We start from the raw sequence: 24,393 nt of genomic DNA, 5'->3' as shown, positions 1-24,393 counted from the left end.
TCTTCCACACTTATTTGCTGTTAGATTATGCTCCAGTTGGATGCAGTTGTTTAGTTTTGGTACAAAATTTTGTCTATTGGAGTGCTCATTATTTAGGCTGTACATTTCAGCATTCAGCGAGAAATTCGTGACTGTCCATGTTGTACACCTTCTTACAACGTGAACATGAAACTTCTTCGTGTCTTAAACTTCGCAGAGCTTTATCACGAGCAACTCTAACGACGTGGCGTAAGAAGAACGCCAGCACTAATCGGCTATTATGAGGAAGCTTCCAAATAACCGATAGAGTTACTGGGTGTTTATAGATGGCCACCGTCCTCAGCAACCCGAGTCCTTAATGAGATTAGTTAGAGGCACCTCAAAGTTCTCCCGCGTATGCGTTCCTCTGCCATGAGATAATACGGCAAAGGTTCCTTAATCTATTGCAGAGTAACTAGCATAAATGTAAGCTTATCTACGAACTGAGATAGAAGCGACCAATCAGAGAAGTGCAACTTAAAGATGTAACTAGACAAGGGAAAGTAGGCCAGGAGATCGCATCCCCTGACGCTCCGACTTGGGAAGTAATTAGAGTTACTGGACTATTCTGTGTACGCTACTCATCCCCATTTTTCATTAAATTGTAAGAATACTTATTTCAGTGGTTCGCTGACAGTGTCTCACCAGACAAGGTGTAAGAATAACCCCAAAACTGCTCTGGAAAGTCGACACTTACAGAAGCGGGAAACTGAATTTGTTCTCAAGATTCCCTCATAACAGTAAAGCTGTACAAGTTATCGCAAACCTCAAGGAACAAAACTGTCCAGATCTTAGAGGATTCATAAAACAATGTCCAGAGTGGATGTTTAGAATTTTATTTACATAAACGACTAGTATCTTCTCGGAAGTCATAGCAACTTTTCAATGTGACGACCACAAGTTTCAATTTATGCATTACAAAAAATTCTTCAACCTTCTCTCAAATTTACCTGTTATCTGTATTAAAAATTGTCGATGCACTTTTCTAGTTAATTCTCTATTAACACTGTGGTGTCACCGCCAGACACCACACTTCCTAGGTGGTAGCCTTTAAATCGGCCGCGGTCCGTTAGTATACTTCGGACCCGCGTGTCGCCACTGTCAGAGATTGCAGACCGAGCGCCGCCCCACGGCAGGTCTAGAGAGACTTCCTAGCACTCGCCCCAGTTGTACAGCAGACTTTGCTAAGAATGGATCTCTGACAAATACGCTCTCATTTGCCGAGACGATAGTTAGCATAGCCTTCAGCTACGTCATTTGCTACGACCTAGCAAGGCGCCATTACCAGTTAATATTGAGATTGTAAAACGTGTACCGTCAAGAGCGATGTTCACCAATTATGGATTAAAGTTAAGTATTTCACCATCTGCGTCCGTTTTTCTAATTTCCTTGTCATTTTCCAGACCTCACGCCAGCCTGCGTGAGCTTAAACGCGTGCATTTCGGCTTCCTCCAAACCCCGTGAATTGGCTCCTGCCAATTCACAACAAACACCAGTTCAGGGCTATCCGTAAACATCTCCGAGGATTCAGACGATGACTGGGAAAAAGCTTACAAGGCACGCAACATCAGAACCTCTGCTCCCCTATCGGTGCACTCTGCAATTACGCCACAGGGCGTATCATGAATCGAAAATAGGAGAAAGCTCAGTCCACTGATATGAATAATTTTTAAGGTTCACTACCTCAGTTGATAAAAACAGAATCCTTTTAGCATCAGTCTGTTATCCGTCTACCCGTCTCTCTCTTTCTCCGGCTCTCAAATCCGCTTTTTTTTTAGGACGACTAGATGTACCAAGTTGAAATTTACGTCCCATACTAAGATCCGCCAGTCCTTTGTGATGTATAACATTTATAGTTCTAAGTCAATGCAATAAAAACACACTCACTCATCAACACCTAGAGGGTACTTCCCGTTGACCTAGAATCCTGAAATTTGACATGCGGTAAGGTTTCACATTAGAGGTAAAGGAAAAAATTTAAAAAATGGTTAATTGGGAATTATACCACTCATAAATATTTTTTGCAGTTGTAAACGTACATTGTATTCGTAATCCGTCATAAACCTCAGGAACTACTATACAGATATTTATATGGCTTTCAGTAACAAGTAGACTGATAGACGAGGTACCTTTGTGTGTATAATTTACGTTTTATGCTAATTGAGTGAGCTACAAAGAAGTGAATTCCCCTCTTACTAAGAAAACGATCCCTCTGCCCTCTAGCATTAACAGGCGTAAGGCTGACCGACTAGCGACCCACGTCGTGGGGTGCTGCGTTGTCCTGCTGGAATTGCCCAAGTTCGTCGAAATGCACAATGAACATGAATGTATACGGGTTATCAGACACGGTGCTTACGTACGTGTATGGTCGTATCTATACGTGTCAGGGGTCTCACATCACTCCAACTGCACACGCCTTGGACCATTACAGACTCTCCATCGACTTGAGCAGTCCCATGCTGACATGCAGAGTCCATGGATTCATAAGGCTGTCTCCATACCCGTACATGTCCATTCACTCTAAATAGTTTGAAACGAGACTCGTCCGACCAGGCAACATTTTTCCAGTCATCAACTGTCCAATGTTGGTGTTGACCGGCCCAGGTGAGGCGCAAAGCGTTGGGGTACACGAGTAGGCCTTCGGCTTCGAAAGCCCATACCGATGAAGTTTCGTCGGCTGCTTCGCAAGCTGACACTTGTTGATGGGCCGGCATTGAAACCTGCAGCAATTTGCGGAAGGGTTGCACTTCTGTCACAGTGAATGATTCTCTCGAGTCGTCGTTGGTCCAGTTCTTGCAGGATATTTTTCCGGCCTCAGCGATGTCTTAGATCAGATGTTTTACCGGATTTCTGGTATTCACTTGTGAAATAGTCGTACGTAAAAATCCCCACGTTATCGCTACCTCGGAGATTCCATGTTCCATCGCTCGTGCGCTGACTATAACACAACACTCAAATTTACTTGACTCTTGATAACCTTCCACTGTAGCAACACTGATCGGTCTAACAACTGCGCCAGACACTTGTTGTCTTATAGAGGCTTTGCCGACCGTAGCCGTATTCTGCCTGTTTACATATCTCTGTATTTGAATAGGCATGCCTATATCAGTTTCTTTGGCGCTTCAGTGTAAGATCAGTCACTACTGTGAAACAGGAATAATCAAAATAAAATTGAAATCTGTTAATCACACTTTATTATTGCAAGTTTCGAACAGTTAAGGAACGCTAAGCCATTATATAACTGTGTATGAAACTCAGGAAAGCAGTTTTCATGCAAATATACGTCACATTTGCAGCAAGATTTGACAGTTTTATTTTCACGAACAGCACATCCGCTTCGGCCCGACCAGCGACAGCTGTATCTGTTATTACAGCAACAGGTGCAGTCATCCTCATTTGCTGCTGTGCCGGAGCTCTCGTTTGTAGTCAGGTGACTCATATGAAAAGTTTCCGACGTAATGATGGCCGCACGACGGCAATAACGGTCTATGATCGCGGAATGGTAGATGGAGTTAGATGCATGGGACATTCCATTTCGGAAGTCGTCAGGGAATTCGGTACTCCGAGATTAACTGTGTTAACAGTGATCCGAAAATACCCTATTTCTGTCATTACCTCTAGCCATGGTCAACGCAGTGTGTGGCGACCTTTACTCACAAGGGGAGGCCGCCAGTTGTGAAATTCAGATTCGATTCATACTGTCCATAATAAAAGCTCATGGCCAGAGGTGTAATGTGGCAAAGCACCAAGATGCACTTCTCAGCCGTTGTCGAGAAAATCGACAGTTAAAAGAAACCGTTGCGGTGAAATACTCTCTACGATTTTCTGCAGCGTCGTGGCGCAGCGGTAAGCGCTCGGGTTCGTAATCCGAAGGTCACCGGATCGAATCTCGCGCCATGCAACCTTTTTTTTATTTTGTTTTTTGTAATTCAAATGTATATATATAATCCATCGTCCACCACCAATTGTCTTATCCGATTTTTGCCGATATGATACGATACGCGTGGTATGCATCAAACCTGACGAACGATAGAACAATTTTTTCAGAATGTCAATCAGGTGTGTTTCCCAACAGATAATTTAAAAAACAATTGTTCTTGTAAAAACGCATCGTTTATCAGATGTGCTCGATGTCGTGCTGTTTTCTGCTTTCCATGTTTCTATGATAACTATCACTCTGGTTCGTGCGATACTCCAGCTACTTCTGGTCACTAATTGTTAATTATGTGCGATTGTATACCGAACTTATCAATAAATTGTATCCACTCGAATACTATTTGTGATATTGTGTTTTATTTCAAGTTTTATTTTTCCACGACAAACGACTTTCAACAACTTATTATATGCATAATTGTTGTACCTGATTGCCGGGAATTATATATATATATATATATATATATATATATATATATATTTGAATTACAAAAAAACAAATAAAAAAAGTTGCATGGCGCGAGATTCGATCCGGCGACCTTCAGATTACGAACCCGAGCGCTTACCGCTGCGCCACGACACTGCAGAAAATTATTAATCGTAGAGAGTATTTCACCGCAACGGTTTCTTTTAACTGTCGATTTTCTCGACAACGGCTGAGAAGTGCATCTTGGTGCTTTGCCACATTACACCTCTGGCCATGAGCTTTTATTATGCACAGTATGAATCGAATCTGAATTTCACAATTGGCGGCCTCCCCTTGTCAGTGACCGAGAACAGCGGCGTTTGCACAGAGTTGCAAATGCTAACAGAAAAGCAACACTCCATGACAGAACTTCTGAAAGTAATATGGGACATACTACGAACGTTTTCATTACGACAGTAAGGCGAAATTTGGCGTTAATGGGGTAAGGCAGCAGACGACCGACTCTAGTGCTTTTGGTAACAGCAACACATCACCTGCAGTGCCTCTCCTAGGCTTGTGGCCATATTGGCTGGACCATAGATGATTGGAAAACCGTGGTCTGAACAGGTGAGTCCCGATTCCAGTTGGTAAGAACCGACGGTATGACTCGAGCGTGGCGCAGACCCCCACGAAGCCATCGATCCAAGCTGTCAACAAGGCACTGTAGAAGCTGGTGGTGCCTAATAGTATTGTGAGCTCTGTTTACATGGAATGTACTGTGTCCTCTGGTCCAACTGAACCCGATAATTCCAATGGAAATGGTTTCGTTCAGCTACTTGGAGGCCATTTTCAGCCAATTATGTATGGATGACAGTTGTTCGGATTGGTTTGTAGAACATTCTGGTCAGTTTGAGGGAATTATTTTGCCATACACATCGATATGAATAGCACCGAACATTTATGGGTGATAATCGAGAGATCAGCCGTGCACAAAATCGTACACTGTCAACATTTTCACAATTATGGACGGCTAAAGATGGAGCATAGCTCAATATTTCTGCAGGGGACTTCCAACCACTTGTTGAGTTCATGCTACGCCGGGCAAAAGGACGTCCGACACAGTATTAATGGGTATGCCATGATATTTGCAACCTCGGTGTACGCGTTAAACGTACACTGACGGCACTACGGTCGCAGGTTCGAATCCTGCCTAGGGCATGGATGTGTGTGATGTCCTTAGGTTATTTAGGTTTAAGTAGTTCTAAGTTCTAGGGGACTTATGACCACAGCAGTTGAGTCCCATAGTGCTCAGAGCCATTTTTGAAATCGTACACTGACGGAAAAAAATCGCGACATAAACGGAAGTGGGTAGACGTGTTTCTATGTCTAAACTATGAGGTATTTTAAAATTTCTCATGACTCACATAAGACTGGCGCTAGTAGCTCCACTACGAGGCTGCAAATCAGGTTTGCTTTTACTACACGCTGAAGCCGTCGTGAGCATTAGCCGCCTTTGAGACTGGGTGAGATGAGTTGATCTTTGTCATCGGCGCCTTTAAGACGACAAAGACGTCATTATCAACACTTCACTGAGGCTGAATGAGATCGTGTAATAGGGCTACGAGAAGGTGGCGTTCCTTCTTCGATAGTCCAGGAAGGCTTGGCAGGAACGTAGGCACTGTACAGGATTACTGGCAGCAGTGGTCACGAGAACGTACGGTCGCAAGAAGACGGGGCTCCGGACGGCCACGTGGCACTTACCGAGAGGGAAGGCCACTGTGATCGGCGTTTGGTTCCGGCGCATTGTGATGCATCTGCAGCAGCAATCTGAGCAGCAATTGACACCACAGTGACACAACGAGTTGGCTTTTTTTTTTTTTTTTTGTTATCAGTCTTCTGACTGGTTTGATGCGGGCCTCTTTGCTAACCTCTTCATCTCACAGCAGCACTTGCAACCTAAGTCCTCAATTATTTGCTAGATGTATTCCAATCTCAGTCTTCCTCTACAGTTTGTTACACTCTACAGTTCCCTCTAGTACCATGGAAGTCATTCCCTAATATCGTAACGGATGTCCTATCATCCTATCCCTTGTCCTTATCAGTGTTTCCTACATATTCCTTTCCTCTCCGATTCTGCGCACAAATTGGTTATCCCAAGGGTAGTCCGAGCTAGAGGCCTTGTAGTACGTATTCCACTGACCAAAGCCCACCGTCACTTGCGACTTCAGTAGTGTCAAGCGAGAACTGACGGAGTGGTGGCGGGGGGGGGGGGGGGGGGCATAATGTGGAGCTCTGTTGTGTTTTCTGATGAAAGCTGGTTCTGCCTCGTTGCTATTCATGGCCATGGCCTGGTTACAAGGAGGCCACTCGAGGACCTGCAACCAACCTGTCTGTGTGCTAGATGCATTGGAACTGTACTTGGAGTTACGGTCTGGGGCGCGATATCGTATGGACAGCATTAGCATTCTCGTGGTTATCCACACACCCTCACTGCCCATTCCTATGTAATTCTGCTGATTCGATCTGTTTCGCTGCTATTTATGAACAGCGTTCCATGGGGTGTTTCCAACAGGATAACGCTCGTCCACATACCGTTGTTGTAACCCAACATGCTCTATCACCAGATCTGTCTCAAATCGAGGACGTCATGGGATGAAAACTCCAGCGTCATCCACAAACATCATTAACCGTCCCTGTATTGATCGACCAACTGTAAAATACGTGTAACACCAACCCATAAACTGGCATCTGGTACCTGTATAGCACAATGCAAGCATGTCTGTGTGGTTGCACTCAATATTCTGGCGGTTACTCTGGTTATTAATGTACCAGCAACTCACATTCGCAATGGCTTATCTGTCTTCCATTAGCCTGTGATACCAAGCGAGGTGGCGCAGTGGTTAGCATACTGGACTCGCATTCGGGAGGACGACGGTTCAATCCCGTCTCCGGCCATCCTGATTTAGGTTTTCCGTGATTTCCCTAAATCGTTTCAGGCAAATTCTGGGATGGTTCCTTTGAAAGGGCATGCCGATTTCCTTCCCAATCCTTCCTTAACCCGAGCTTGCGCTCCGTCTCTAATGACCTCGTTGTCGACGGGACGTTAAACACTAACCACCACCACCACCACCACCACCACCAGCCTGTGATGTTCCAATATTAATCACTTTAATATGTTACCTAGACAAATGCATTTCCGAAATTTCTTTACTCAACATTAATTATTTTCTGATGGTGCAATTTTTTTTCGTCAGTGTGATTGAGTTTATAAGATATCCTCTGAGTGCGATTCCTACTCCCACTGGTTCTGTCTTCTGAAACTCAAGAGGTACTTGTGAGTAACGCCGTCTCTATAATACAACACAGGCTCCAATGCAGTCTCTCGGTATCAAGCGATCACTTCCACATATTACTGAATGCATAGTCTTCGTCTTTCTTCTTCTTTCGTTTCACCTGACTTTGGGTTTCTTTAACTAAATCAGTTCTATTAACTCAGTATTGTTTCATTCTTCCTGCTCATGGTTTCCGTTCTCCCCCCTCAGAGATATGAATTGTCATTTTGACTCGCAACTCTTTTTCCGCAGTTTTATCTATCATCATATCTTCTGCGATTTACAGTTCTCTTAAGACTTTTCCGTTGCCTTAAACCAATTTAGTTGGGTCTTTTGTTGCGGAAGTAATAAAAAATTTTTTTTTATCTTTTTGGGTTAATTCCGACGATGGTCCATAGATATCAATTCTTCTTTTCTTCTTTCTGTCAGAGTTTTTCAGTAGTTTTTAGTTTGGTTTAATTTGTTGCTGTGGAATCTGGGGCCAATGACTTTCCTTAATATCTTCCTTTCTTTGAGCTCCAGGCTTCCAATTCGACGACAGTTGGTGAGGGATAGTGTTTCGGCTGCATACAGGTTTCTGGTTTGATTGTTGTGTTATAGTGTCTAACTTTTGCATTCCATGAGACGGTCTTCTTGTTATACGTGATTTTAGTGAATTGGGAGGGAAATTAAACTTTAATTTTTCTAGATATCACTGCCTTTTTTTTCGAGGACATTCTAGCTCATCCATTCTCCAAGGTATTTAAATTCTTGCACGATCTCTAGTCTTTTTCTCCTATAATTTATTTTAATGGTTGTTTTTGTCATTATCTTCGTCTTTTTGTAGGAGATTTTTAAACCAATTTTTTCTACTTCTTTTTGTAGTTCTATGCTCTGCTCTGTTGCTTCTTGTCAGATCTCGTCTAATAGTCCCATTAGTCCCATATCATATGGACAGGTGAGACAATTGACTAATTTCGCCGGCCGCTGTGGTCTAGCGGTTCTAGGCGCTCAGTCCGGAACCGCGCGACTGCTACGGTCGCAGGTTCGAATCCTGCCTCGGGCATGGATGTGTGTAATGTCCTTAGGTTAGTTAGGTTTAATTAGTTGTAAGTTCTAGGGGACTGATGACCACAGATGTTTAGTCCCATAGTGCTCAGAGCCATTTGAACCAACTCTAATGTCTTTGTATTTTGTTCCTAGTAGGATTACACTATGGATCTTCATGTATATTTGTTGTAGCTACGTTACATATTAGTTACAACAATTATAACTATGTTCGTCTGTGAAAATGGACTCGAGAAGCAACCTGAGCTATCAGTAAACGGAATCTAACAGTGTAACACTGCGCGCGTTGTATGAGTGTCAGCTTCACGGTCATTTAAACCCACAAACGATCGTTACATGAAAAACTTAGAACTTAAAACTAACATTTAGATAAGCTATCTGACTGCGTGAATAAGAAAAACTAAAGGAACAAATGAACTTGGACTGCATGAATATGAAAAACTAAAGGAACAAATGAACTTGTAAGAATGAATACTTAAGCCATCTGACTGCGTTTTTGAACGAGAATTTACAAGTGATACAAAATCTGGCTTGTGCAACGGAATTCGCTGTATTAGGGTACATGACATGTTGTGTTGTGTCTGTGTCTCTGTTTCGACACTAAGTTTTGCTCTCACCTCTTCAGATTACTGCCTTTTTCCATGTGGTTTACAGCAATTTGCAGCAGCATGCAGCAGCAGCAGCAGCAGCTAAAGCTTATTGTTACTAAGAACGAGCCGGCCGCTATGACCGAGCGGTTCTAGGCGCTTCGCCGGTTCGAATCCTGCCACGGACATGGATGTGCGTGATGTCCTTAGCTTAGTTACGTTTAAGTAGGTCTAAGTCTATGGGACTGATGATCTCAGATGTTAAGTCCCATAGTGTTTAGAGCCATTTGAACCATTTTTACTAAGAATAAATTTATTAAAAAGGACTTTGCTTGGGCCCTGTTAACTTCTAAATAACTTGTGAGAAAGGATTTCATAAATTTATTTAAAACTTCAGAATCATCATAACACATAATAGACAGTGACATTTACAGTGACATAGATGTCAATAATGGCTGAGTGCCAGATTAACAGCCAGCTTGTGTGGCCAAGCGGTTCTAGGCGCTTCAGTCTGGAACCAAGCGACCGCTACGTTCGCCTCGGGCATGGATGTGTGTAATGTCCTTAGGTTAGTTAGGTTTAAGTAGGTCTAAGCATCGGTGGGCTGTATTTGTTTTTTGTTTAAAACCATTATGGAAGCTTCTTACGTTGTTGTTTATGAAGTCTACGTTGATCTGAAAGACGAGTTGGTCTTTCTTGGGCTTTTTTTTTTTCTTTTGAGATTTTTCTGATTTATTTTCTTACATTTAGAAAGTTTTGTGTGTCACGTGAATTTTTCTTTGGCTGGCACAGTTTCCCTTAAGTTCACGGAGTCTGCCACATTCTCCAGTCCACCAGACATCTTTTATGGCTTTAGTTATGGGAGCCTCTTGTTAGGCTGTACTTGTAAGGCTTTCTTTTATTTTATTCCAGTTCTGGATTTGCAATATCTGAGTCGCGAGGGTAAACTTCTTGAAGTTTTACATCTTTCCTGGATCTTATTTTCTCCTTTTCGGTTGTTGGTTCGATTTTTCCACTGCGAATAATTTTGAGCTTTATTTTACGAAGGCAGTGATCGGAATCTAGGTTGGCGCTCTGAGGAATTTGCCTTTTTGTATTTGTTTATGGAACTTCAGTTTGATTGCTAAATGATCGACTGTCGAGCTTTTTCCTACACGCGCATTGAAGTTACACACAAGTAGAAAGTAGAGTTTCTCTCGAATTTTTTGCACAACGTCAGTTAGTTGTTCCCAAATATGGCCTATCCTATTTTTGTTCTTTCCATTGTCTTCGTTTATGGGGGTATGTGCACTTACAATAATGTACACTATGTTAACAGATTTACAAGTAAGTGCGGAGAGTCTTTCACAATGTGATTCAGAGCTGATAATGGTGTCCAATATGTCCTGTCTATTATGAAACCAATTCCAACACGCAGTGTGTTTTTCATAATCATTTTGCTGACTGTCTGCTTGTGCACTTTGGTGCGGTGGATCATACTCTTCCATGACTGATGATATTTTGTATGGGTGTGCCTCTCATCGTTCGAGCCATTGGTTTACAACCACGGTTGATAACCCTGGGGACTTTTCTCGGCTACCCTTAACTTCGAGAACAGACGATGACCAAAAGCCACACAATCTGGTGACAGTCGGCTTTGGATTTTTATTTCGGTGTTGGTCCACGGTTGGTATTTTATTTCTCAGCTACTGTGCGTATCTGCAGAACCTTCTTCTGTTCGCCCTTTGGGGACGCGCGCTATAGGGTAAGAGAACCCCCCAGCTCCCACCCCCCTCACCCTACATAATTATTTATGTATTCTGACCTCCACAGTTGTTGATTCAGTTCCAGAAGTATAAAGCGTGTTGGATCAGTGAAGATCTTGTGTTTATTAGTAAGGTTCTGTGCGGTAACAGCTGGAAAACAGTACGAACAGACAAACAGAAGTAGCTACAGCTATATTCACACGGCAGACTATAAACACCTGAGTCTCTGGAGTCATTGTTTCCCTTCACAATGTGCAAAATTTCTCTGGTTTTGTTAGGTGGTCGAAAGACAGTCTTATTTTTTGTCAGTGTTTTAGAATCATCCAATTTTCCTTGATGTTCCTCTATCAAACGGAAGGAACGTCGTATTCTGATATTTGATTCGGGTGTGCGTTTACTGAAGAGAGTTGACTTTCTTCCATGTGAGCTGAGGCCATTTTTTTCTTAATACTGGGGTTAGATGGCTTATTTCTTTCTGTAACACATCTCAAATTCTCTCAATCTCTTCTTCTTCGGTGTTCTCATTTGTGCTACTCCTCATTACTTTCGTGTTTCTATGATTTACCCTCCATCCACGTTACACACTCATTAGAATATTCGTTCAGTTCATCAGGTCCTGTAGCCGGCCGCGGTGGTCTAGCGGTTCTAGGCGCGCAGTCAGGAACCGCGCGACTGCTACGGTCGCAGGTTCGAATCCTGCCTCGGGCATGGATGTGTGTGATGTCCGTAGGTTGGTTAGGTTTAAGTACTTCTAAGTTCTAGGGGACTGATGACCACAGATGTTAAGTCCCATAGTGCTCAGAACCATTTGAACCATTTTTGAACCATCAGGTCCTGTAACTCCTCCTCACTTTCGGTGGGAACAATACCGTCATCAGCAATTATTGTTTCACGCTGAATTTTATTTCCACTCCTGATCCGTCGTTTTATTTCCATCGTTTTTTGAACGAAAGGGGAGGAAGATTGCTTCCTTGTACGCAGTATTTAACACAAGCATTTCTTTCTTTTCACATTGTTTCGGTCTGGTTTCTGTACTTGTAGTATAGTACTCGTCTTTGACTACAGTTAGAGTTGTGCTCTACCAAAACTTCTGTTCTGTAGTTTGTTGCAGTACTCAAATGACGTGGTAAGTGGAAGGATCACCGGCAGCATTGGTGGCACTGGCAAGGGAAGAACTATAAATGAATATGTGAGAGAGAAACTGGGAACCGGCGACTTCATTTTGCTTTTGTTTGTTTGTATTTCACACAATTAGAACCGCACATCGTTCAGCGTCGTCCACTATTACTTTATATCCTTATAAAATATAAATTGCATTTTATATGTTGATCGCGTAAACACTCCACGTTTTATAACCCAAGTATTTACTCTTGATGGAAGTATAGTTTACATGCACAGACATTAGAAAATATGATTATTGTTGGTATTTTGTACCCAATAGAACGTTCAACACAATCAAAGGAAAAAGTTTCCAGTTATTATTGATATGTGTGTAACATGTTTATGAACAACAAAAACATATTTAATTTAAGCTCGACAAAGTGCTGAAAGCATGTTTGAAGTGTTTTTGTTTGGCGATAGTTTTTATTTTTTTTTTACTAAATTCCGGTTTCTAGCACTGTATGACAAATTTTTATTGTTTTCTATTTTTATTAACACAGACCTCTGTTTAACTTTACAAATAAACAATTTTCGAATAAAACCTGAATTAAAGATTGAAAATTTCAATTTTTTAAGTAACAGGAACATAACTATGTAGAATAAAAATTTTTCGCACGTTACACGGCCCTTTACATATCCTCACTCAGATTCTAGATGGTTCATTACTTTCGGTTTCCAGGAGAATCAGTTACACAGTGATCGCAAACGCAGACAATGCGATCGAAATAATGTAACTTTATGCAACACACCTAACATACAGGTAACGTGGTTGAGATCTTAACTGAGAAATGCTACTAGGAAAATTACCGCAATGTACGCTTACTTAAGGTAGTCTGTCGCAGCTTAGGGTACTTTGACAACTCTTACTACAGTGCCTACCTTTTCTATTTTGATTTTTAGAGATTTAAGCAGAACTGTTCCAACAATCAAATGAGTCATAAACATACAGTTCAATAAGTGGCTGCAATAGTGACTTCAGTACACGGTATATATCACAATATGGCCATACATTATTGCAGATAGCGAAAACTGTTGCAGGTCGTTGCGGGGTTCCTCCTCCCCCCTCCCCCCTCTTTCTCTCTCTGCTCAGCTGTGCCTGTCTGCTTGCAAACTGCCTGGAACGCACTCTCATACACCCGCCCATCACACAGTTGCTGCAGGGCGGCTAAGATGTCAGGTGTTACCGAAATTTCTTACCCCACCCCCCAGCCACACGAATTAGAGCGACAGTACAGCAACTTAATATCGCACTGCCCTGCCGTTCAGAGATACATTTAAAGTCTCAAGTCTCTATCTCATCGCGAAGTTAATTTAAAAGTAATTGCAAAATTTGTACTGAACAGATGTACAAGCTAGCAACCTAATAAAAATGTGGTATGATGGCGACTAATCAACAGAAAGCATTTTGTGTGTTGCAATATGAGAAGAAATCCGTCACCTTGCAGCATGTCTTCTGGAGACAACACAGCGTACAGCCAATAGCAAACCAAAACATACTGTGGTGGTATCGACGGTTGAAGGATACGGATTGCCTCTGAAAACTAAAAAGCTCCGGACGACCAGGTGCTACCAGGTATGGCAATGTACACTCCTGGAAATGGAAAAAAGAACACATTAACACCGGTGTGTCAGACCCACCATACTTGCTCCGGACACTGCGAGAGGGCTGTACAAGCAATGATCACACGCACGGCACAGCGGACACACCAGGAACCGCGGTGTTGGCCGTCGAATGGCGCTAGCTGCGCAGCATTTGTGCACCGCCGCCGTCAGTCTCAGCCAGTTTGCCGTGGCATACGGAGCTCCATCGCAGTCTTTAACACTGGTAGCATGCCGCGACAGCGTGGACGTGAACCGTATGTGCAGTTGACGGACTTTGCGCGAGGGCGTATAGTGGGCATGCGGGAGGCCGGGTGGACGTACCGCCGAATTGCTCAACACGTGGGGCGTGAGGTCTCCACAGTACATCGATGTTGTCGCCAGTGGTCGGCGGAAGGTGCACGTGCCCGTCGACCTGGGACCGGACCGCAGCGACGCACGGATGCACGCCAAGACCGTAGGATCCTACGCAGTGCCGTAGGGGACCGCACCGCCACTTCCCAGCAAATTAGGGACACTGTTGCTCCTGGGGTATCGGCGAGGACCATTCGCAACCGTCTCCATGAAGCTGGGCTACGGTCCCGCACACCGTTAGGCCGTCTTCCGCTCACGCCCCAACATCGTGCAGCCCGCCTCCAGTGGTGTCGCGACAGGCGTGAATGGAGGGACGAATGGAGACGTGTCGTCTTCAGCGATGAGAGTCGCTTCTGCCTTGGTGCCAATGATGGTCGTATGCGTGTTTGGCGCCGTGCAGGTGAGCGCCACAATCAGGACTGCATACGACCGAGGCACACAGGGCCAACACCCGGCATCATGGTGTGGGGAGCGATCTCCTACACTGGCCGTACACCACTGGTGATCGTCGAGGGGACACTGAATAGTGCACGGTACATCCAAACCGTCATCGAACCCATCGTTCTACCATTCCTAGACCGGCAAGGGAACTTGCTGTTCCAACAGGACAATGCACGTCCGCATGTATCCCGTGCCACCCAACGTGCTCTAGAAGGTGTAAGTCAACTACCCTGGCCAGCAAGATCTCCGGATCTGTCCCCCATTGAGCATGTTTGGGACTGGATGAAGCGTCGTCTCACGCGGTCTGCACGTCCAGCACGAACGCTGGTCCAACTGAGGCGCCAGGTGGAAATGGCATGGCAAGCCGTTCCACAGGACTACATCCAGCATCTCTACGATCGTCTCCATGGGAGAATAGCAGCCTGCATTGCTGCGAAAAGTGGATATACACTGTACTAGTGCCGACATTGTGCATGCTCTGTTGCCTGTGTCTATGTGCCTGTGGTTCTGTCAGTGTGATCATGTGATGTATCTGACCCCAGGAATGTGTCAATAAAGTTTCCCCTTCCTGGGACAATGAATTCACGGTGTTCTTATTTCAATTTCCAGGAGTGTAAGTAGTGGAAATTGTCTGAGAGGTGTTCATTTGTACCCTAAGAAAACAACATGCCGTACAGTTCGTGAACTAGACATTCCACAACTTCCTTTGTGAAAAAATTCTGCAGAGGGAACTACATCAGAAACCATAGCGCTTACAGCTAATGAGAGTTTACTGCCAAAAAACCGTACCATGAGCACGAATTTTTTGAACTTTTACAGGAAGCATCAGGAAGCGACGAATTTCTCCCACCACCACCACCACCACCAACCTCGCTCCGCCGACTCATATTCAGTGGAGAGGCGACGTTCCACGTTGTTGGTGAAGTGAATCGTCGTAATGTCCATAAATTCGGCACCGCAAATATCATTGTTACAGTGGAGAATGGAAGGGATTCTTAACAGCTGAATGTCTTTTGTGCAATTTCATGTACCAAAGTGTACGGGCATTTCTCTTTCCTAGGGAAGCAACGGGTGCCACTTGCCGACGCATGTTGCAAGACCGATTGTTTTCTATCCCAGACTCCAACAAGACGGAGCTCCGACTCATTAGCGTACAGTAGTGAGTCCCCATTACAACGAGGAAATTCGAAACCAGTGGACAGGTCGCCAAGCTCAAGATGATCTACTCCTCTTTAGGTGGTCCCACAGGTCACTTGAATTTCTAGTTTGGGACTATTTTCTTTGGGAATAAGTGAAAGTCAAAGTTTACGCCACTCCTCTCCGATAACACTGACTGAACTCCAGGATAGTATAATTTCTGCTCTAGTAAATATTGACAGGGGCACGATCAAACGTGTACAGGTCGAACTCGACAATCACAGAGATGTCTGATGCATAACACGAGGAGGCACATAGAACATTGTAATGCAGGCAACCAGAAAATCTACTTTTTCACACTTTGTATCATTCACAATTTGTTATGTACAAAGAGGGGACAGAAGTACTGTATACTTCCTAGCATCGTGTCGAAGCTCTTTTGCCCGGTGTAGTGAAGCAACAACTCTTTGGAAGTTCCCCGCGGAATTAATCATCAATGCTGTCTCTATAGAGGTCCATAATTGCGAAACCGGTGCTGGAGCAGTGTTTCTTGCACGAACTATCCTTTCGATTATCTCCCGTAAATGTTCGATGGGATTCATGTCGGGCGATCTTGGTGACAAAATCATTCGCTTAAAATGTCCAAAACGTTCTTCAAACCACTCACGAATAATTTTGGTCCATTGACCTGGGGCACTGTCATCCTTAAAAAATCCGTCATTGTTTGGGAACACGAAGTCTATGAATGCCTGCAAATGGTCTCCAAGCAGGCGAACATAACCATTTCCAGTCAATGATCGGTTCATTTAGAACTGGGGACGAAGTCCATTCCATGCGAACACGGCCCACACCATTATGGAGTCACTAACAACTTTCAAAGTACATTATTGACAATTTGGGTCCATGTTTCGTAAGGCCTGCGCCCTACTCGAAAGCTACCATCAGCTCGTCCCAACTGAAATCAGGACTCATCTGAGTAAGCCACGGGTTTTCAGTCGTCTGGGGTCCAACTGATATGGTCAAAAGCCCATAAGAGGGGCTGCAGGTGATGTTGCGCTGTTAGCAAAGGCAGTCGAATCGGTAGTCTGCTGCCACAGCCCATCAATGCCAAATTTCGCCGCACAGTCCTAGCGGATACGTTCGTCGTACGTCCACATAGATTTCTGATGTCATTTCACCGGTCACTGCTTATCTGATGTTATTTCACGCAGTGTTGCTTATCTTTTACCAGTGACAACTCTACACAAAAACAGCTGTTGTTGGTCGTTAAGTGAAGGCCGTTGGCAACTGCGTTGCCCATACTGAGAGGTAATGCCTGGAATTTGATATTCTTTGCATACTCTTGACACTTTGTATCTCGGAATATTGAATTCCCTAATGATTTCCGTAGTGGAATATTCCGTGCATCTAGTTCCAACTATCATTCCGCCTTCGTAGGCTGTTAATTCCTGTCGTGTAGCGATAATCATGCCAGAAATCTTTCCACATAAATCACGTCAGCACAAATCAGAGCTTAGCCAATGTCTTGTGTACGCGATACTATCATCTATCCCACGACTTTTGTCACCTGAGTGTAATACGATGGTTATTCGGATAGTAAGGAACGATCGGTCGCGAAATGTAAAATACAGTGAAAATCTGATGAAGCTTTGCACATATATGTTGGACACTGTGTCTAGTACGTCTTTTCAGTTCTGAGCTCACAGTGAGAACGTTAAGATGGCTGGAAATTAGCGTCTTCCGCCAAGTATAAGGGCCTCGTGATAGATTTCGCCTGAAGCTATGCAATCCACATTACATAACTGCCACACAATTCTCGGCCACACTCAGCATGGGCAATGAAGATGCTCCTGCAGCGTTTTCGGTGGGAAGTGTTTGATCACCCACCTTACAGCCCATAATTGGCTACCCCTGAGATTCACCTCTGCTCAGATGAACCGCCGGCTATGAAGACAATATTTTCTCACAGACAACAAACTGCAGTCCAGAGCAGAAAATTGTCGAAAAGCCGGGCGGCTGTCTTCTGTAATGAGGGAACTGAAAAGTTGGTACAACGCTACGACAGATGTCGAAGTCTGAACGGGGACTGTGTAGAGAAGTAGCTTAAAGGTGTAGCTAACCGTTGCAAATAAAACAGTTTTGATTTTCGCTGTGGTTTCCATTTCGCGAGGTATCGTTCCTTACTTTCCGAATAGCACTCGTACATTGAGAAATACACTCCTGGAAATGGAAAAAAGAACACATTGACACCGGTGTGTCAGACCCACCATACTTGCTCCGGACACTGCGAGAGGGCTGTACAAGCAATGATCACACGCACGGCACAGCGGACACACCAGGAACCGCGGTGTTGGCCGTCGAATGGCGCTAGCTGCGCAGCATTTGTGCACCGCCGCCGTCAGTGTCAGCCAGTTTGCCGTGGCATACGGAGCTCCATCGCAGTCTTTAACACTGGTAGCATGCCGCGACAGCGTGGACGTGAACCGTATGTGCAGTTGACGGACTTTGAGCGAGGGCGTATAGTGGGCATGCAGGAGGCCGGGTGGACGTACCGCCGAATTGCTCAACACGTTGCGCGTGAGGTCTCCACAGTACATCGATGTTGTCGCCAGTGGTCGGCGGAAGGTGCACGTGCCCGTCGACCTGGGACCGGACCGCAGCGACGCACGGATGCACGCCAAGACCGTAGGATCCTACGCAGTGCCGTAGGGGACCGCACCGCCACTTCCCAGCAAATTAGGGACACTGTTGCTCCTGGGGTATCGGCGAGAACCATTCGCAACCGTCTCCATGAAGCTGGGCTACGGTCCCGCACACCGTTAGGCCGTCTTCCGCTCACGCCCCAACATCGTGCAGCCCGCCTCCTGTGGTGTCGCGACAGGCGTGAATGGAGGGACGAATGGAGACGTGTCGTCTTCAGCGATGAGAGTCGCTTCTGCCTTGGTGCCAATGATGGTCGTATGCGTGTTTGGCGCCGTGCAGGTGAGCGCCACAATCAGGACTGCATACGACCGAGGCACACAGGGCCAACACCCGGCATCATGGTGTGGGGAGCGATCTCCTACACTGGCCGTACACCACTGGTGATCGTCGAGCGGACACTGAATAGTGCACGGTACATCCAAACCGTCATCGAACCCATCGTTCTACCATTCCTAGACCGGCAAGGGAACTTGCTGTTCCAACAGGACAATGCACGTCCGCATGAATCCCGTGCCACCCAACGTGCTCTAGAAGGTGTAAGTCAACTATCTCCGGATCTGTCCCCCATTGAGCATGTTTGGGACTGGATGAAGCGTCGTCTCACGCGGTCTGCACGTCCAGCACGAACGCTGGTCCAACTGAGGCGCCAGGTGGAAATGGCATGGCAAGCCGTTCCACAGGACTACATCCAGCATCTCTACGATCGTCTCCATGGGAGAATAGCAGCCTTCATTGCTGCGAAAGGTGGATATACACTGTACTAGTGCCGACATTGTGCATGCTCTGTTGCCTGTGTCTATGTGCCTGTGGTTCTGTCAGTGTGATCATGTGATGTATCTGACCCCAGGAATGTGTCAATAAAGTTTCCCCTTCCTGGGACAATGAATTCACGGTGTTCTTATTTCAATTTCCAGGAGTGCACATTTGTCCAAAACCCTCGGTATCGTTTGTAATCATCCTGTATGTTCACTAACTTTACTCGGTGCGCCTGACCCGTCCTACCTGTAGGACCTTGACGACGACATATCAAAGAAGGAGAAAATGTGCTTTAAAACGTCTCCAGGAAATGGTCTATAATTTTCGCACACATTTCACGCAACACCAGACTCTCCGCGAATTAACCGGAAAACCATTTCCAGTGAGAGGTACCGCAGTTCACGGCCGGTTGGAAGCCTCGCGCACAACTTGGGTCATCAGCGGAGGTCGCCGGACTCAATTTGCGTCCATAAGCAGTTTGGCAGGAAGCCAGCTAATGTGGCGGAGCAGCGGCTGGGACGGGACCGCCGAGTTCGCAGGGCACGGCGAGGCGCCGCTGTGGCGATTTGCAGCGTTGGCGGCCCTGCTTGGCACGCCATTAGCCAGCAAATTGGACAGGACCGCCTGGCTGCACTCACAGATTAGCTGCTCGCGGCCACGCCGCAAGCCAGAGACTGCCGCCTGTCGCCGCAGCAGTCCACTCTCCGATATGGCGTCAACGCCGTCCCGATCAACAGCCGACGAGCCGTACTTTCCCTCTCGTTCTGTTCTACGAAGCATCGACCTGGCACCACGGACGGTGATGTCAGTGAAATTCAGTTCTGTTATGTTGGTACTTGGTGCAAAAAACTGGCAGTTATCTGAGATGATGATGATGATGATGACAGAATTATTTGGGCGCATGAATTCGAGGTCTTTAGCAGCGATACTGAACTCCGCTGAGAGGCATATTGTTAAAATTAGTAAAGGAATTGAAATAACGTAAAATGGGAGGAGAAAATATATCTCAAAAACTTCTCTTCTGGAAAACACACACAAATATGTAAAGAAACATAACGTAAAAGTTTCTCATGCGTCACTCCGTTAAAGGTGGATACAAGGAAAGTGACAGCTCAAGAAAAATGGATTAAATGATTGATTCATGTATTTGGCTGATGTCTAAACAAGAAAGTATTCGTCACCCATTTCGCAAAACACTACACTGAGGTGAAAAGCGTCATAGGATAGCGATATGTTCTTATACAGACGGCGGTAGTGTCGCGTTCATAAGTCGAGCGACGCGACTTTCTTTGCTGACACAGCGTGCTGCGCCTCTCCTCGACTCGTGGCTACAACGGCCGGACCCCAGACGACTGGGAAACCGTTGCCGGGACAGATGAGCCGCGGCTTCAGTTGGTAAGAGCTGATGGCAGGGTTCGAGTGTGACACAGACCTGACGAAGCCGTGGACCCAGTTTCTCAACAAGGCACTTCTGGTGGCTCCATAACAATGTGGGCTGTGTTTACATTGAATGGACTGGGTCCTCTGGTCCAACTGAACCGATCATGAGTGGAACAGGTTATGTTCGGCTACTTGGAGGCGATTTACAGACATTCATAGGTTTACCGAACAACTATGGAATTTCTGGAGATGACAATGAGCCACTTCACCGGGCCACAAGTGTTCGAAATTGCTTTGAAGAGCATTCTGGACAGTTCGAGCAAATGATTTGGCCAACCAGATCGGCCGATATGAATACCATTGAAAATTTATGGGGCTTAATCTAGAGGACTGTTAGTGCACGAAATCGTGCATCAACCACACTTTTGTGATTGTGGATGGCTGTGGAGGCAGCATTGCTCAAATTTCTGCAGGTATTTGCATCGAGTTGTTGAGGCCATGCCACGTCGAGTTGTTGCACTACGCCGAGCAAAAGGAGATCCGACACGATGTTAGGAAGTAGCACCAGAGTGTAAATCCCCTAACCTAACAGTTTAGGCTGGAGCCTGGAGAGTTCACAAAATTTCACAACGCGTACGACACGTTTTCATAGGATAAAGTAGAGGATAGATCCCCATATTAATAAGCAGCGTGTACAGGCTGCAGAAGTCACGTCACAATTTTGGTTTAATGTTGGCGACATGCGCAGTACGGTGTGATAATTCCATAGGTATTCTTGCTCTATGGTTTTCCCTACGAGTTTTCCATGGAGATACAATAACGACAGATGACGGTATATACATAACCCTCTACACTACCTAGAATCCTGCGCCGCCGTATCACAATCCGCAATACTTTAGCAGACGATTGCTTTCTGTTCTTACATTACTGGCCATTAAAATTGCTACACCAAGAAGAAATGCAGATGATAAATGGGTATTCATTGGACAAATATATCGTACTAGAACTGACATGTGATTCCATTTTCACGCAATTTGGGTGTGTAGATCCCGAGAAATCAGTACCCAGAATAACCACCTCTGGCCGTAATAACGGCCTTGATACGTCTGGGCATTGAGTCAAACACAGCTTGGATGGCGTGTACTGGTACAACTGTCCATGCAGCTTCAACACGATACCACAGTTCATCGTGAGTAGTGACTGGCGTATTGTGACGAGCCAGTTGCTCGGCTACTATTGACCAGACGTTTTCAATTGGTGAGAACATTTTCTGTATCCAGAAAGGCCCATAAAGGACCTGCAACATGCAGTCGTGCATTATCATGCTGAAATGTAGGGTTTCGCAGAGATCGAATGAAGGGTAGAGCCATGGGTCGTAACAAATCTGAAATGTAACGTCCACTGTTCAAAGTGGGGTCAATGCGAACAAGAGATGACCGAGAAGTGTAACCAATGACACCTCATACCATCTTGCCGGCTGATACGTCAGTATGGCTATGACGAATACACGCTTCTAATGTGCGTTCACCGCGATGTCGCCAAACACGTATGTGACTATCATGATGCTGTAAACAGAACCTGGTTTCATCCGAAAAAATGACGTTTTGCCGTTCGTGCTCCTAGTTTCGTCGTTGAGTACACCATCGCAGGCGCTTCTGTCTGTGATGCAGCGTCAAGGGTAACCGCAGCCATGGTCTCCGAGTTGATAGTCCATGTTGCTGCAAACGTCGTCGAACTGTTCGTGCAGATCGTTATTGTCCTGCAAACGTCCCCATCTGTTGACTCAGGGATCGAGACGTGGCTGCGCGATCCGTCACAGCCATGCTGATAAGATGCCTACCATCTCGACTGCTAGTGATACGAAGCCGTTGGGATCCAGCCCGGCGTTCAGTATTACCCTCCTGAACCCACCGATTCCATATTCTGCTAACATTCATTGGATCTAGATCAATGTTAGCAGAAATGTCGCGATACGATAAACAGCGCTCGCGGTAGGCTACAATCCGAACTTTATCAAAGTCGGAAACGTGATGGTACGCATTTCTCCTCCTTACACGAGGCATCACAACAACGTTTCACCAGACAACGCCGGTCAACTCCTGTTTGTGTATGCGAAATCGGTTGGAAACTTTCCTCATGTCAGCACGTTGTAGGTGTCGCCACCGGCGCCAACCTTGTGCGAATGCTCTGAAGAGCTAATCATTGGCGTATCACAGCATCCTCTTCCTGTCGGTTAAATTTCGCGTCTGTAGCACGTCATCTTCGTGGGGTAGCAATTTTAATGGCCAGAAGTGTAGTTTCTGTGGACGTGACAGCGCTTTAAACAGAAAACGTTGCAGTGCTTTCGTGGGTAACACAGGCTCAGGAAGACGTTTCAGAAGTTTATCTAATCTGAGGTGTGTATTTCATTGAGTAAAAAAATGCATCAGTCGGTTTGGTTATACGTTTCGAATAACCAAGAAGAGAAGTATGTGCTACGAAAACATTGCTCTTTGTAATGTAGTATTTTCCTGAATACGAGCTGACCGAAATAATGTTCGGTGTACATCCTCTTCCAGAAAATATAAAAAACATGTGTTTTCCTATGTTTAGTGGGTTTCTTATCTATTCTTCTCGCAGCTTTCAGTCCGCAAAGTTTTCGTGTCGGAACGATAAGACATGTAATGATCTAATATCATGTGGCACAAATAAAACCACAACAGCAAAAGCAAACAGCATAATGGACACGCATGCATATAAAAGAAAATATCGCTTGAAGACATCCACTTACGAATGAAATACGAGTCCTTTACACTCTACAGTTTAGACTCTAATCTGAAATGACGAAATCTATCATTTTTTATGAAAATCGTTCAACCATTAGATAATGTTAATGGCAAGTAACAGGGTAGACGTCGGCTTCAAGCTTGTGAAGTAATGACATCCCCCCTTATTATATCTTCATGAGTTTTCCCCAAAAACATAAACTTTATTGGAAAACAGTAAGCATAACAAATTGTTTGTCAAAGAACACAAAAATAAATCACAGATAATTTTAACGTAAAACGCGTACCTCTGCGCGACAGGCAAATACGTCACAAAAATAAAAAGGAGTAAACTTGGTTCGTGAAAAACACATAGACTTTTCTGTAAGGAGGCCACAATATACAGGCAAAATCACGAAAATATAAAATAATCCAGTATTGAACTATAAGCAGACATTGGGTGATTACGAGTTACGATGCATTTTTCTTAAAATATTTTTCTCAAGTCTTAAGCCTCAACCGTGTCATCACTAGTGGGTGACGTTAGTGAGAGATTACACCATATTAAATGTCCAGATCATATAGTAAGTGTAAAGTAGCCTATCATATAATTACAGTGTATGGGAGCAAAGATTATTGTTCACGGTATGAATGCAATATATACTGTACATAACGCATTAGAGAAATAATATAAATTTTATAGCCTTTCAACAAGTATAGCGAACAACGAAGCCAAATGCGCCACTTCTGTGTGGGCCGCTACCTGGTTAGGATTTAAATATAGCTTCTCTCTATTTCAATAATTTCAGGGTGTTATTGTGGCGCATAACAATAAGCAGGTCATGTTTTTAGGTACGTGACACGTAAGCTGAATTCTTCATCAATAAACAGTGTTTCAGTTGAAACTGAATTTTGTCAGTTAGACCTAGGCATTTTCCAAAGTACAGAGTGGTCGTTTAAGATCTCAGGTAGTTATAAGGTTTTACACTGATGGTTAGAAAAATCCCAAGACCATGAAATAATGTAGAGTAGTGAAACTTCTAAAATACT

General features: G+C 44.8%; 1 long non-coding RNA gene across 1 annotated transcript in view; it reads left to right on the top strand.

Moving 5' to 3' along the window:
- Positions 1-24,393, top strand: part of LOC126234786 (uncharacterized) — a 514,880-nt gene that overhangs the window by 479,069 nt on the left and 11,418 nt on the right. The window lies entirely within an intron of this gene.

The sequence above is a fragment of the Schistocerca nitens genome, chromosome 2 (assembly GCF_023898315.1).
Source record: "Schistocerca nitens isolate TAMUIC-IGC-003100 chromosome 2, iqSchNite1.1, whole genome shotgun sequence".
NCBI lineage: Eukaryota > Metazoa > Arthropoda > Insecta > Orthoptera > Acrididae > Schistocerca > Schistocerca nitens.
Note: the sequence above shows the minus strand (reverse complement) of the source record. Positions and strands in the feature narration are given on the sequence as shown.